We start from the raw sequence: 13,985 nt of genomic DNA on the forward strand, positions 1-13,985 counted from the left end.
GTCACCATGGGGAGCACCTGTTCTGCTTGTAAAGAAGAAAGATGGAAGTATGCGGCTATGTATAGATTATCGGGAGTTGAATAAGGTAACGATTAAGAACCGCTACCCGCTACCAAGAATAGATGACCTATTTGATCAGCTGAAGGGAGCAAAGTGCTTTTCAAAGATTGACTTGAGATCAGGATACCATCAATTAAAGATCAAGGAAGAAGATATTCCCAAGACAGCATTCAGGACCAGATATGGGCATTATGAATTCCTAGTAATGCCGTTTGGATTGACCAACGCCCCGACCGCATTTATGGATCTGATGAATCGGGTATTTAAGAAGTATTTGGACAAGTTTGTAGTGATATTCATTGATGACATCCTTATTTATTCTAAGTCGGAAGAAGAACATAAGCAACACCTCTGGATAGTATTGGAGATACTTCGTCAAGAGAAGTTGTATGCCAAGTTTACCAAATGTGAGTTTTGGTTAAAGGAAGTTCAATTTTTGGGGCATGTCATTGGAAATGAAGGAGGTAAAGTAGATCCGGCAAAGATTGAGGCGGTTATGAGTTGGGAGATACCAAAGACACCTACGGAAGTACGAAGTTTTCTAGGATTGGCAGGGTACTATAGAAGGTTTGTCAAGGATTTTTCAAAAATTATCACGCCATTGACCAAGTTAACCAGGAAGAATCAGAAGTTTGAATGGAGTGCAGAATGTGAGGATAGCTTTCAAGAGTTGAAACAGAGATTGGTAACAGCTCTGGTGTTAGTACTACCAGATGACCAAGAAAACTTTGTGATATTCAGCGACGCTTCACATAAAGGATTGGGTTGTGTGTTAATGCAACACAGTAAGGTGATCGCGTATGCGTCAAGACAGTTAAAACCGCATGAGTTGAAGTACCCGACGCATGACTTGGAACTAGTCACCATAATGTTCGCACTTAAGATTTGGAGACATTACCTCTACGGAGAGAAGTGTGAAACCTACACAGATCATAAGAGTTTAAAGTACATTTTCACTCAGAAGGAGCTCAATATGAGGCAGAGGAGATGGTTGGAATTGATCTAGTACTACGATTGCTCGATAAATTACCATCCGGGAAAGGCGAATGTTGTGGCCGATGCACTAAGTAGAAAGGAAAGATTAAATATGATGGCAACACCAAAGGAATTGTCTGAAGAGATTAAGAAATTTGGATTAAAACTGTGTAATTATGGAATAGTTGAAGAAGTTTGTCGTGCAATGACTTTTCAGCCAACACTAGTGGAAAAGATAAAGAAATGTCAAGAAGAGGTAATGGAGAAAGAGAAGAATCAGCTAACTGGAGAGGAGATTAGTACTCAAAAGGATGAGCAAGGTATACTAAGGTTTTCTTCAAGAATTTGGATTCCTCATGTACCTGAATTAAAGAATGAGATCCTACAAGAAGCCCATAATTCAAGATTTTCAATCCACCCGGGAAGCACCAAGATGTATCGGGACTTAAAGCAGAACTTTTGGTGGCCAAATATGAAGCGAGACGTGGCGGAATGGGTTGCGAAGTGTTATACTTGTTAGAAAGTGAAGGCAGAACATCAACGACCAAGCGGATTAATTCAGCCCCTAAAGATTCCAGAATGGAAATGGGAAAATATTGCTATGGACTTTATAGTGGGACTATCGCGAACGAAATCCGGACATGACGCTATATGGGTTATAGTTGATCGTCTTACGAAGTCAGCGCATTTCCTTCCAATTAATGAGAAGTCGTCATTGGACAAATTGGTTAATCTGTACGTGCGCGAAATCGTACTAAGGCATGGAGTACCCGTATCAATAGTTTCAGACAGAGATCCCCGATTTAACTCGAGATTCTGGAAGCAATTTCAAGAAAGTCTTGGCACGAAGTTGAATATGAGCACGGCGTACCACCCGCAGACTGATGGTCAGAGCGAAAGGACAATTCAAATAATCAAAGACATGTTGCGCAGTTGTGCAATCGATTTTGCAGGAAGTTGGGACGACCACTTGCCATTGATTGAATTTTCTTACAACAATAGCTATCATTCCAGTATTGGCATGCCACCAAACGAAGCTTTGTACGGGCGAAAATGTAGATCACCGACAAGTTGGGATGAAGTAGGAGAAGGAAGGATTCTCGGCTCAGAATTGGTGCAACAGTTGCATGACATAGTCAAGTTAATTCAGAGAAGGTTACTTGCTGCTCAAGATAGATAGAGGAAGTATGCGGACCCAGCGCATAAGAATGTTCGATTCCAAGTAGGCGAAGCCGTTTTGTTGAAGGTGTCACCAAGAAAAGGGTTATCTAGATTTGGCAAGAAAGGGAAGTTAGCACCTAGATATATAGGTCCTTTTGAAATTTTGAGTCAAGTGGGGAAGGTAGCCTACGAGTTAGCCTTACCACCTCAGTATCAGCATGTGCATAATGTGTTCCAGGTGTCGTTGCTTAAGAAGTACAATCCTGACGCCAGCCATGTGATAGAATATGAACCTGTAGAAATTCAGGCAGATCTGTCATTTGTGGAGCAACCTGTCAAAATACTCGACTGGCAAGAGAAGAGTCTTAGAAATAAGTCAGTAAAGTTAGTAAAAGTACTTTGGAGGAACCCTAAGGTCGAAGAATCGACTTGGGAGTTAGAGTCTGATATGCATTCCCGGTATCCTCATCTGTTCTCTTAGATTCTGGGGACAGAATCCTTGAAGGGGGAGAGGATGTTACGACCGGCATTTTCGTGTAATATTATTTGTGGTTTTGGTATAATATTAAAGCCGAAAGTAAATATGTTCAATGATTGCACGTTTGTGTGAGTGAGAATTTCTGCATTATAAAATTTTTATGTGTAGTACATGTTTTTTTTCAAAGCAAAAGTTTATTTATTTCCTTTATTTTTGATTTATAAGGAATATTCTAAGCCTTGGAGAAATTTTCTTTTAAAAGATATTTTGTTCACAAATTTTGAAAGTGATTTCATAAAATCTCTAAAAATCCAAATTATTTTATGGTATAAATTTTATAATTTTTGAACTTTTATTTTATTATATAAAAATAAATCTTTGAAAATTAGTTGCTTAATAATTATCAAATTACATGATTACCCTTGCATGCAAACTCTCTTCTATTCAACCAAGGGGCAAGGAGGGCATTTCCAACCCCACTCACTTTCATTCTACTAGCCACATTACCATTTTGTCCTTGCATGCAAATCTACCTAACTATGTTGGAAGGTTATTATTGTAATTTCTCTCATCCACTCACTTACGGGCAAATAAAAAACCAAGTAAACATGACAAACACACCACTTTCACACCACCATTTCCACACTCCTCCTCCCTCCCCCCTCTCCTCTCGGCCCTCCCCCTCTCCTCTCGGGTTTTTAGCCGAAAACCTACCCCCTCCCCTTTTCTTCATTCTTCATTCAAGCTCCCACCTTCCATACAAGTAAATATTACTTCCTATATCATGATCATATATAATTCAAAGAGTTTTGAATAAAAAGTTTAAGCTTTAAGTTTGCATGTCAAAGTTTTAGTTGGAACTTAAAGTACAATCTTGATTCTTATGGATTTAAGGTTGTTTTTGAGAGGACTACAAGGAATGGTGAAATGCCAAGTCTTGAGAAAGAGACTCTTGTTGTTGAATGGCCAATTCCCTTCTATTTCATTCAGCCATGACCTTAAGGGAGCCGAATGAATGGTTCTTGAGATTATTCTTGTTGCCTTGTTTCATTTCTATGTGTTTTTGTGGTGATAACATAAATTTTGTATCAAAAACTTGATAAAACCCTTTGCATGATAAGTGATCATCTAGATATAGCTTATGCTAGGCTTGCATGTCGATTTCATGGTAGAATATATTTAGAAAATATGTTGCTTTGGTTTGTAAGACTCGAAGTCATGCATGCACGTAGATTTCTCTTGGAATGTTGGAAGATTTTGATCATTTGGAAAGATTTTGTTAGTAAGCTTTAATTTCAGTAGGGATAAGGTATTAATCCTGATTAGTGCTCCTTGATATGTGGTAATAATTCATATATATATTTTATAAGAATATATAACTTGTTGTTTTCAAAAACTTGATGACTTGTAAATTGTGTAATGTGATTTCCTTTGTTTTGCCATGTTGCACCTTAGGTAAGGATGATCTCCACCAAGATTATTTTGAGTGTAAGGGAGTTAGTCAGTAGATCACCATAGTTAAGTCATGGTTTGGGTGTTTGGGTTGTTGGTGGTTGAGTTTGTCAAGTAAAAACTTTGGAGAAAGGAGAGTCTTAGTTTCTGCAGAAAATCAGTTTAGTACCCTGAGGTTTAGAGTGAGTTTTGACCATGTCATTGATGTGCACTTTGAGGCCCAAGCCACCAGAAGCTAGAATTAGGAGTTTATGAAAGGTTTTAGGTGTTGGTTGGAGGTTTGCAAGTCGTTTGGTTAGGTGCACAAGTGGAATCACAAAATCTGTCCAGCAGGGGACAGTTTTGTTGCAACTTAGAAATAGGAAGTTTTGACCATGTCATGGGTAGGCCCTCATTAGGCCCTGTTGGGCCTTAGTTAGAGGGAGTGTCAGAGAAGTTTTTACAGCCATAGGTCATAAAATATGAGTTAGAACCATGTGTCACAAGTTAGTTCAAGTCAGGGCGTTTTCTGCCCAAAAAAACAGGGGAACCATGGACTTTAAGCTTAGGCCCAAGGAGGCCCAAGCTAGGCCCTTGAGCCACATCAAGTTTGGGAGATTTCTTATGGTCAGAAGAGTCTAGTGTAAAATATTTGGAGGAAAACTTGTAATTTAAGGGTGTCTAATGCACTCAAGAAACCATAGATGTCATTCTGAAATTTACTCCAGTGGGCACTTTCACTTATCACATAGTTTTAGAACTCTTAGGTGTGAGATCTAGGTTGACCACTATGGTTGTAAGATATTATAAAGTCATTAGAGCAAAGGGCCCAAGTGAGGGTCAATAGGTTTTGGATAGTTTAGTAAAGGCACATCGAGTTAGGAAGCCAAAATTTGGAGACTTTGTCTAGTATAGCGACCAAGTGACTTAAGTTGTGAGTCGAGATCATCCAAGCCTAGTGTTGCATTATGGTGTGTGTGATATTATTTGGTATTAAAATATGATATATGAGTATATGTGGCTATGTGTACGATTATATTTATAAGGTGAATATAAATTGCGCGCATATAGGCCTAAGTGCCATTTGTGTTGTAAATAGGTTAAGTTGGTGAGATTATATTATAATGAGGATTATTATTATTTATGTAGGATCTTGAGATGAGGGTAAACTTGCCATAAAGGTCGAGTGAAGCTTCCAGTTGCTCCTACCAGCCAGACCAGACCAGCCTTTCTCAAGGCAAGTGATTCAACATGTCTTTCGTATTCACTACAAATAGTTCATATATATTGATGCGATTATCTTGAGTCATTTTGATATACTTGAACCAAGCGTATCTTAAGTTTATCTTTGAATTATATAGAAATGTCATGAATCCTAAAGTACGTATTGCAAGTAGATCAAAAGTCTTATCATGATAGTATATCAAAGTAATTGGAATGCCATGATAAAATAAAGAGTTGTTATAATTCTTGATTGATCCTCTTGATTAACATGCTAATGATTCCTAAAGTATTGATATCTCACCCTGATGCTTGAACCCCTATAGAACTTTACCTTGATACCTAAAAGCCAGATATTCATCAAAGTTGTCCATAATTGATTGATAACCCTCTTTATTACCCTAAAGTTTGGCAATCCTGTTATACCTTGAGCTAAAGATCATTTCGTCATACCTTAACACCCTTAGTATTCATGAAGCTTATCTTCTTGATGTTCCAACACTTGTACCTTGTCAAAAACCATTGCTTTAAGCCTAGTTTGGCATTACTCATTCATAATATTCAATAGCCTTGCTAAATTTCCTTGTCCAAGTTTTTTTATATGGAAACCTTCAGCTACCCCCATAGAGTAAAGTCTAGTGGATCATGGCCCTGAGATTTAATATCGTATTTCCATTGTTTCAAGTTGATCTATAATCCCTTGATAAAAATGTTTACTGTTTAAAGAGATTTTGTTATAAATCGGCATCAGTTTTTGAAATGTTTAAAATGAGAATTTTCAGTCCCAAAGGGGGATAAATGTTTTCTTTGAATAGTGGATCTGGACTGAGACGCGAGTCCTTTCCACATTTATATTGTAGGCTTAAAAGTTGCCTAGGGATCCCATTAATGTTCTAGAACCCAGCGAGGTTCGGGATTACTTCGCGGCTGATCACCGGCTGTAATCCGTAGCGTCATAAAATGATTTTGATTAAGATATGATTTCGAAAATATTTTGATACAAGCAAATGATGCCATCACCCAAAGTTTTATCTCTTGTTATTATTGGTTATGTCTTCCCATTGTCATTCTTTAATATATATCTCGATTTATGTTTTGTATCATATTATTTAGCACTTGTTGAGCATTTGGCTCACTCCTTGCTTTATCCTGATATTACAGCTAGCAGCTATGGTTAGGTTCAAGCAGACATCACGTAAGACCTGTGACGCTGATGCGTATGTCCGAGCTCAGGTAGAATAAGAGATAGTTTTGTGTGAGGACTCGAATTTAAAATCAGTTGTAATAGATGGTAGTGTTGGGCTGTTCCAAACCCTAAACTGTAAGATCTTGGATTTGGTTATGTTTACTTACTTATAAATATTGTAATAGTTATATTTAATTTGTTGGTTAAGTTGGGGGTGTGACATAAACCCGATATCTTGCTGATCAGGCAAAGATACCCATTAAGTAACCTTTTCTACTAGTAGATGGATGAATTCCTCGCCGGTTATCACCCTGGCCGTATTAGGACCTCGCGCTAGTTCGTTACCCGGCCACTCACGCGTTGATGGACTGTCACCCAGCCTCCTACACCTTGATAGACCGTACCCCGGCCTATCGCTTATGCCGACTCATTTAGATGGACTTACTTCCCGAACATTGGGCAAGTAATCAAATTCTTTTATCAAAACAGCAACCTCGTTGCGAATATAAAATACACCACAGAGCCGGATCCCTCAGATTTTTAAGCGAGTATTTAAATCCCCTTCGAAAAGAAGACCTTAAATTTGAAAACAAGTTTTGGGATCCGCTTTAGACTTTAAAATCATTTTAAAGACTCGAAAATATTTTTGAAAGCGCCTGGGATAAGGATGATTTGATAGAATAAATCAATTCCAAGATAATCAAAGAATATCTGAATATTATGCTATAATATTCCAATAATGAATAGCTTTTATCAAAGCAAATGAAGTAAAAGTTTTGAATATAACTTTCTGAAAATATTTAAGGTAAGAATGATTGACGATATCAATCATTTCTCAAATACTTGGCGAATAACGAAACATTATTCTTTAAGAAAAAAAATATTATTTAATAAAATAAATGGAGTCATAAGTCCCCGAATGAATATTCAAACTAATAATTACTTATAATTTAAAAATATCGAATAAACATTATTCGATTAATAATTTCGAAAACTATATACATATAAATATATATATATATATATATATATATATATATAATACACTTAGGAAAATCGCCTCCCGGTTTAGAAAAAATGTTCAACTCTGGATCCCCTATACTAAGGGTACACGCAAGTACTGCTTATCTCTAGCATAGGTATTATGCAGTTTAAAAGAAAGTGAATTGACAATGAAATATCAAAATCTCAAAATAGGCATGCATATATATATATATATCATATCAACATGTTTCAATATATCGCAAGATTTGCTAATAACAATCATGCACTTATCACAAGATAATGCACATCTATATTTACATCACAACAATAGTATAACGGGTAGAAAACTTGCCTGAGCGTTCTGGGGTAGACTTAAATTTAGAGTGGGCCCGGTAACCTATAAACAACAACATAAGCCGGAATTAGACCACGGTCGCTTAAAAAACTAGTCAAAACTCACTCATACCCTAACGGTCGCGTATGGTCGCTTATACGCTTAACGATTTGTGTTAATCGCTCGCGTACCCTCGGCTCCACTAATTTTAATAAATTAATCGTTACGAATTTTAAGACGACTCTTTCGCGAGAATTTTATTAACTGCCATATTCACTTGACATAATTCTCTCGTGTTTCGTTTAATCATTTAAGGGTCTCAATTATGGTCTCAAATTTACTCGAAGTTTCGGGGTTCGCTCACGAAACGCCGAGACTTAAAATGGTCATTTCTCATCGCTCGTAACTCGGATTTAGGCGAACGGAATATCAAAATGAAGCTCATAACATGAACTATCTAAACATGGCAAAGGTCAGGATCTTACAGTGAGTTCCTGGGTCCTAAAGTTAAGAACAAAAACAGTCTAAGGTAAATCGGGCATTACGACGGCTATGTTAACGTGATTTCCCAAAATTTTACAAAATCAATTCAACACCAAACCACCATCAATCAATCCCAATACAACCATATGACAATATCACTCGTCAACCAACATTAAACCATTAAACTAAGCCCAAATCATACCATAAATTATCAAGGACAACTAGTGCTACTCTTAACTCCCAAAATCAACAAAAACACTTAACAACTTAGATCTCAACATGACAAAACAACTACTACACTTAATCTATCATTCCATAATCATAACCATTTATACCAAACAACTTAATACCAAGATCATGAAGAGTTATACCTTCCTTGAAGCTTTTAATCAATGAAAGATCCTTGGAAAGTCTATGGGAGACTAGATCCACCTTTAAACAACCTTGATCTTTTAATCAAAATCAAGAAACACAAAGTTAGATTTTGAAGTTACTATTCACCCTAAACTTTTAAGAATTGTTTAACTAGGTAAACCTTGGAATCTTGGGTCCAAACTTATAGCATAACTAAGTTATGAATTATGGAAGGTAATGAAACAAACCTTATATTTTTTGAAGGTGCGTAGCTTGAGTTTTGAAAAATCCCTCCTTGTTTTAAAAAGAAAGGCCGAAGCAAATGAAGGAGAAAAAGAAGAAAAATCTTCTTTGATGCTTGCTTGGTTGAATTGTGAGTTGAAATGAAATGCTTGGTTGAAAATTAACCTTTCAAAATATCTTTGCTTTTGCTTTAATAAAGTGATGATCTCACCTTGATTACATCATCACAAGGACACTTGTTCAATCCTTATGGTTGGATGATGTCATCCTCCCCTAATCCCTTTGATTAGTGCTTAATTAATTGGCTAATGACCGCTTATTTGTTATACGGTTCACTTAACTTTCGTTCTCGTTTATCGTTTGAGGGATCATATCCGGGATCTTATTACTTGGGTTTCCCTAAACCTTTATCAATATTTTATATTCCTTTTATGATCCTGTCTTATAATCCTTGAATTTTAATCCTTTTAATCAGGTTACCTTATACTCAATTCTTTAGGTATCTGGTGGATTTTCGAGAAAAATTAAAGTGTTCAAATTTGGATTCTGACGATCTTTACATAAACTCATATATTCTATGGAGTACTAATAAGATCTCAGAATATCAATAAAAGAACCCCTACATAGTGTGGCATGAAAAATTTCCTTAATCAGCATAATCAGCAAATTCACTATTCATACGGATTACAAAAAGTCTAAATTTTTTGGGATTATTACAGTCTCCCCTCCTTAAAAGGATTCCATCCCGAAATCAGATAGAAAACAGTTGGGGATACTTTTCTAGCATTGCACTTTCTAGCTCAAGTCAATTTTCCCACATTGTGATTTTATTACAGAACTTTGATCACTTGTTCCTTTTTGATTCATAACCCTCACTGGTTGCTCCACATAGGTTAAGTCTGGTCGGAGGTTTACGGGTTCATATTCCCCTATGTATCTCGCCTCTGGATCATACTTCCTTAACATTGATACTTGGAACTTATTGCAAACTTGTTGCAGGTTCAGGGGTAGGGCTAGTTCATTTGATAACTTCCCAATACATCTTAATATATCCAAGGGTCCAACAAATCGTGGACTTAGCTTTCCTTTCTTTCCGAACCTCATCAATCCTTTCCAAGGATTTCCAAGGGGATACCTTTAACAAAAATAGGTCCCCTACTTCATACTCTTTGTCCTTTCGTTGTAAAATCAGCATACTTCTTATGTCCATCTTAGGCTACTACCAGCCGTCCTCTGATTAGATCTATTATATCCTTGGTCCTTTGGACCACTGCTGGTACGAGCACCTTGCGCTCTACAACTTCATCCTAACATAAGGGAGATCGACATTGTCTTCCCTCAAGGGTCTCATAAGGCTACATCTCGATACTGACATACGATCTATTTTCGTAAGAAAAACTCAGTCCATGTTAAGTGATCATTCCAAATTCTTTCAAGTCTATTGCACAGACTCTCATCATAGCTTCTAGCGTTATAGCTTTTTCTTCTCAATACCTAATCTTTTCTATTTCATAATCGATACTACCTTCCGTACTTAATATTATACTGGTTACACTTTTGCTCGTTAGCGTTCTATAACCTTTTAATAACCGCATCAACCTTAGTATCACGAACATATTAGATTCGAAATACCACCGTACTAATACCACTTCATCTCTAGCTGCTTCCATCTTCCAAAGTTTGATCAATCATATAGAAGTAAAAGGATTTATTGAGAGATCACTATGATCATGAATACTTGTTCTATTGCATAGTTAGTACAGAAGGTGGCCAGCCTTTAGTACTTGACAAACAATTAAAGAACATGTGGTATCCTACTAGGCTTCTATCACACAGATAGATAGTCATTCAGCTATACCTCCCCTTTTGGAAGGGTTGTTCTTCTCAGTTTACACGAAAATGAAAAGAAGAGAAAAGAACGAATTTAAGAGAGTTATATATAAAAATATATGGTCACAAAAAATGTGGCTTGGAATCTACCTCTGAACTATAGAGGTTTATCACCGGAGAACAAAATATATATATGTATATATCTCAACATCAAGTATTATAGCATCGCAATTCATGTTCCTGAATCTTTCACTATTCCGTCCATCATTCTATGGACCCATGCTCTTGCTCGAGCTTATAAACAATCACCTTTGAAACTCCCTCGACATCGAAAATCGAATAAGGGATTTCATTCCAGACATCATCGTTACTAGAATTCTATGCTTGCACTGCAACCTTCCTCGTATTGTAATACCGGCTATCTATATTAGAAGGCCCTATCTTGAGATAAGCCAGGACCATGTTATGAAAGGACTAAATGAACCTTTGAGCTATATGTCTCCCAATAAAGACGTATGGTTAATAATGGTATTAACCTGCTATCGTTGCTTTTATTGAAACTCTTCTACAATTTTATTTGCTTCATATCATATGTATGTCGAGTTCAGGAGTGTTCTTCATGAATCATGAATGATGATTATGTTACCTCCTTAGAAGAATTCAATAAGGTAGGTATGGACTCTATGGTTAGATATTAAGACTTCATGAAAAATGAAAGACTACAATAGGTCCGCGCGGACTATGGTAATGCATCAATGATTCTTTGAATAATGAGACGATAACAACCGTGAGAGTTGTATTGTAATGGATGTTAAGATTGAGCACCACTAATCGAGTCGTGGTGATGTATAATTTATCAATGATAGACTAATTAAGTTGATTATTTACTTATTAAATATTTAATCAAACTACTATTACGGTTGAGTATCGCACAATCATCAGAAGGAATGTCAATCTTTTAAACCATAATACAACCTTCACGACTTTAACCATCATCACTGTATTCCTCTGGTACAAGCACCTATAATTGCTCTCTTACACTTAGAGTGTCGGCCACCTCATTGGCCTTTCCTGATAGTAATAGTTCCTTATAATTAATGTCTTTTGAACGATCTCCAACTAAATTTTCTACCTCATTTCCAATCACTGCTTGTGTGAAAATGCTCATCCTTAAGCTTTGGTGAGAAAAAAAATATCACCATTTTTCCATAAGTTATTGCCTCTGTCTTTAGAGGCTAACATTGTCACGGCTGACTCTCAATCATACTTAGGACGTCTCTTATCTTGGGTCCTTCTTGTTTTCACCAATCTCGACCTTCATTGGGTCGATCTATACTTCCTTATGGTTCAACACGTGCCCCACTTGGCATTATTATTATTACGACATATTTCCTTTACCAAAGTTTCTATTTGTAAAAACTTAAATATCACCACTCTTTTTGTAACTTCTACAAGGCTATTCTTAAATCATTCCTCCTGTACTCCCTAGGTACAGGGCATATCAAGATATCATTTACTAATACTAGAACCATTGTCTATATAGTTCTGAAAAACTTTCTCCACTAATCTTTAAAGATTATTGTTACTTTAATCTTCCCAATTCATACTTCGACACTCATACTGTCCTTATTATTGGTGTAATGCCAACCTTACGCATTCCCCTAGGTTCATCTCAAGTTATCGAGGTTCTATCCTTAATTCCACCTTAAAAAAGGTACTTGCATCCTTCCATGGATAAATCAAGTTATATATCCTTGATAGATTATCTTATTCAATCATTCCCACCTCGATGGTCTATACCGAATTTCCCAATAGCATCCTTATTCAAGATGGGGTCAATCTATATGTCCTCGAAAAGATAACAATGGTTATCCGCTTTTCTTTCCTGATTTGGTAATGATAACAGAGATGTTCTGGAAGATATTAGTCATGTTCAATGTGAACTTTTTAGTTCTAACTATTCATTTATCTCCATTATTTATCTCAACCGCCATCTCAATGTTGGGATATCTTTTATACCTGGCGTCTCCCTTTCTGGGTATCAAGCCGCCGGTCTTACCTACACTTCACATTCTTGAAAGTCATTTCCTTCATCCAATTTTCCTAATTTCTTGTTATCCTATCTCCTCAGTCCATCCATTTTTCCTTATTAATCCATCGGTCTATCTCAAAGTTTCATCGAATACTCTCAACTTAAAGGGGATTAATTATTGTATCGCTTACGCCTTCAACCTTGACTTTATCTCATGATCCGTCACCATCGCGCTGATGATAACACACTTCTCTTTATTTATTGCTAGGGTTTATTAGGGTTTCACATACCTAACTCCCTTATCGCTTCTCAACTCTATTTCTTTTATATCCTTTTATACTCCTTCCCCTTTCAGTCTTTTATTTTCGTTTCTATTACAACCATTTCATGAACCAACACAACATAAGCATTGATTTCAAACATCCCGTCATTATGGATTCGTGTCCTTCAGACGAATCTTGACGACTTTCACAACCTAGATTCATGATTCATCATACTCATCCGCCTTTGGTCTGGCTCTTAATCCTCTATACTATTTTCATTATTTATAAGCCTCTCACCAGCGTTGGCCTTTCTCTTTGGAATGTAAGTGGCAAAAAAAATAGTCTTTTGTGCTTTATCAATCATTTAGATCTCAAATGATTCCTCTATTTCCTTTAGCCAGGATCTTGCCTCGACTGGGTCAACTTGTTCCTTGGAACTCTGAGAGCTTAGCGACTTAAAAGTCCTGGATAAAAAAAATTCCACCGTATTGTTTCCTCAGGGTGGTGTTTGGGGGGTAAAAGTATTAGTTTTGTTTAGGCAGGTCCATTAATTTCCTCATAGGAGTACCATCTTGGTGCTCCCTTCCTTGCTCGAGTTATGTTTTCTCAGTCTAAATATTTCTTCCTACTCCCCATAATCGGGGTCATCTTATATTTTAAAATCCTCATTTTCCACTTTATTATGTTCTGGGTTCCTTATATCGTGATTGCGACCTCCTTGATTATCACATTCAGGGTTTTCCCCAAATCTTATTCCTCGTGGGGGCATAATGCTTGGATTTTTTTTTTGAAAATCTCTTTATATTTGTCTTACTTACTTTGCTTAAGTCTTTCCCTCGTTCAGTCCTTACATGATCGTAAATTATGAATTCTCAAGTTCTATAAACTTCATGACACTCTTAAGTGTTAATAGTGCAATTAACAATATGAACTTATTCACAAACAAACTG

The sequence above is a fragment of the Apium graveolens genome, chromosome 7 (assembly GCF_009905375.1).
Source record: "Apium graveolens cultivar Ventura chromosome 7, ASM990537v1, whole genome shotgun sequence".
Classification (NCBI taxonomy): Eukaryota; Viridiplantae; Streptophyta; class Magnoliopsida; order Apiales; family Apiaceae; genus Apium; species Apium graveolens.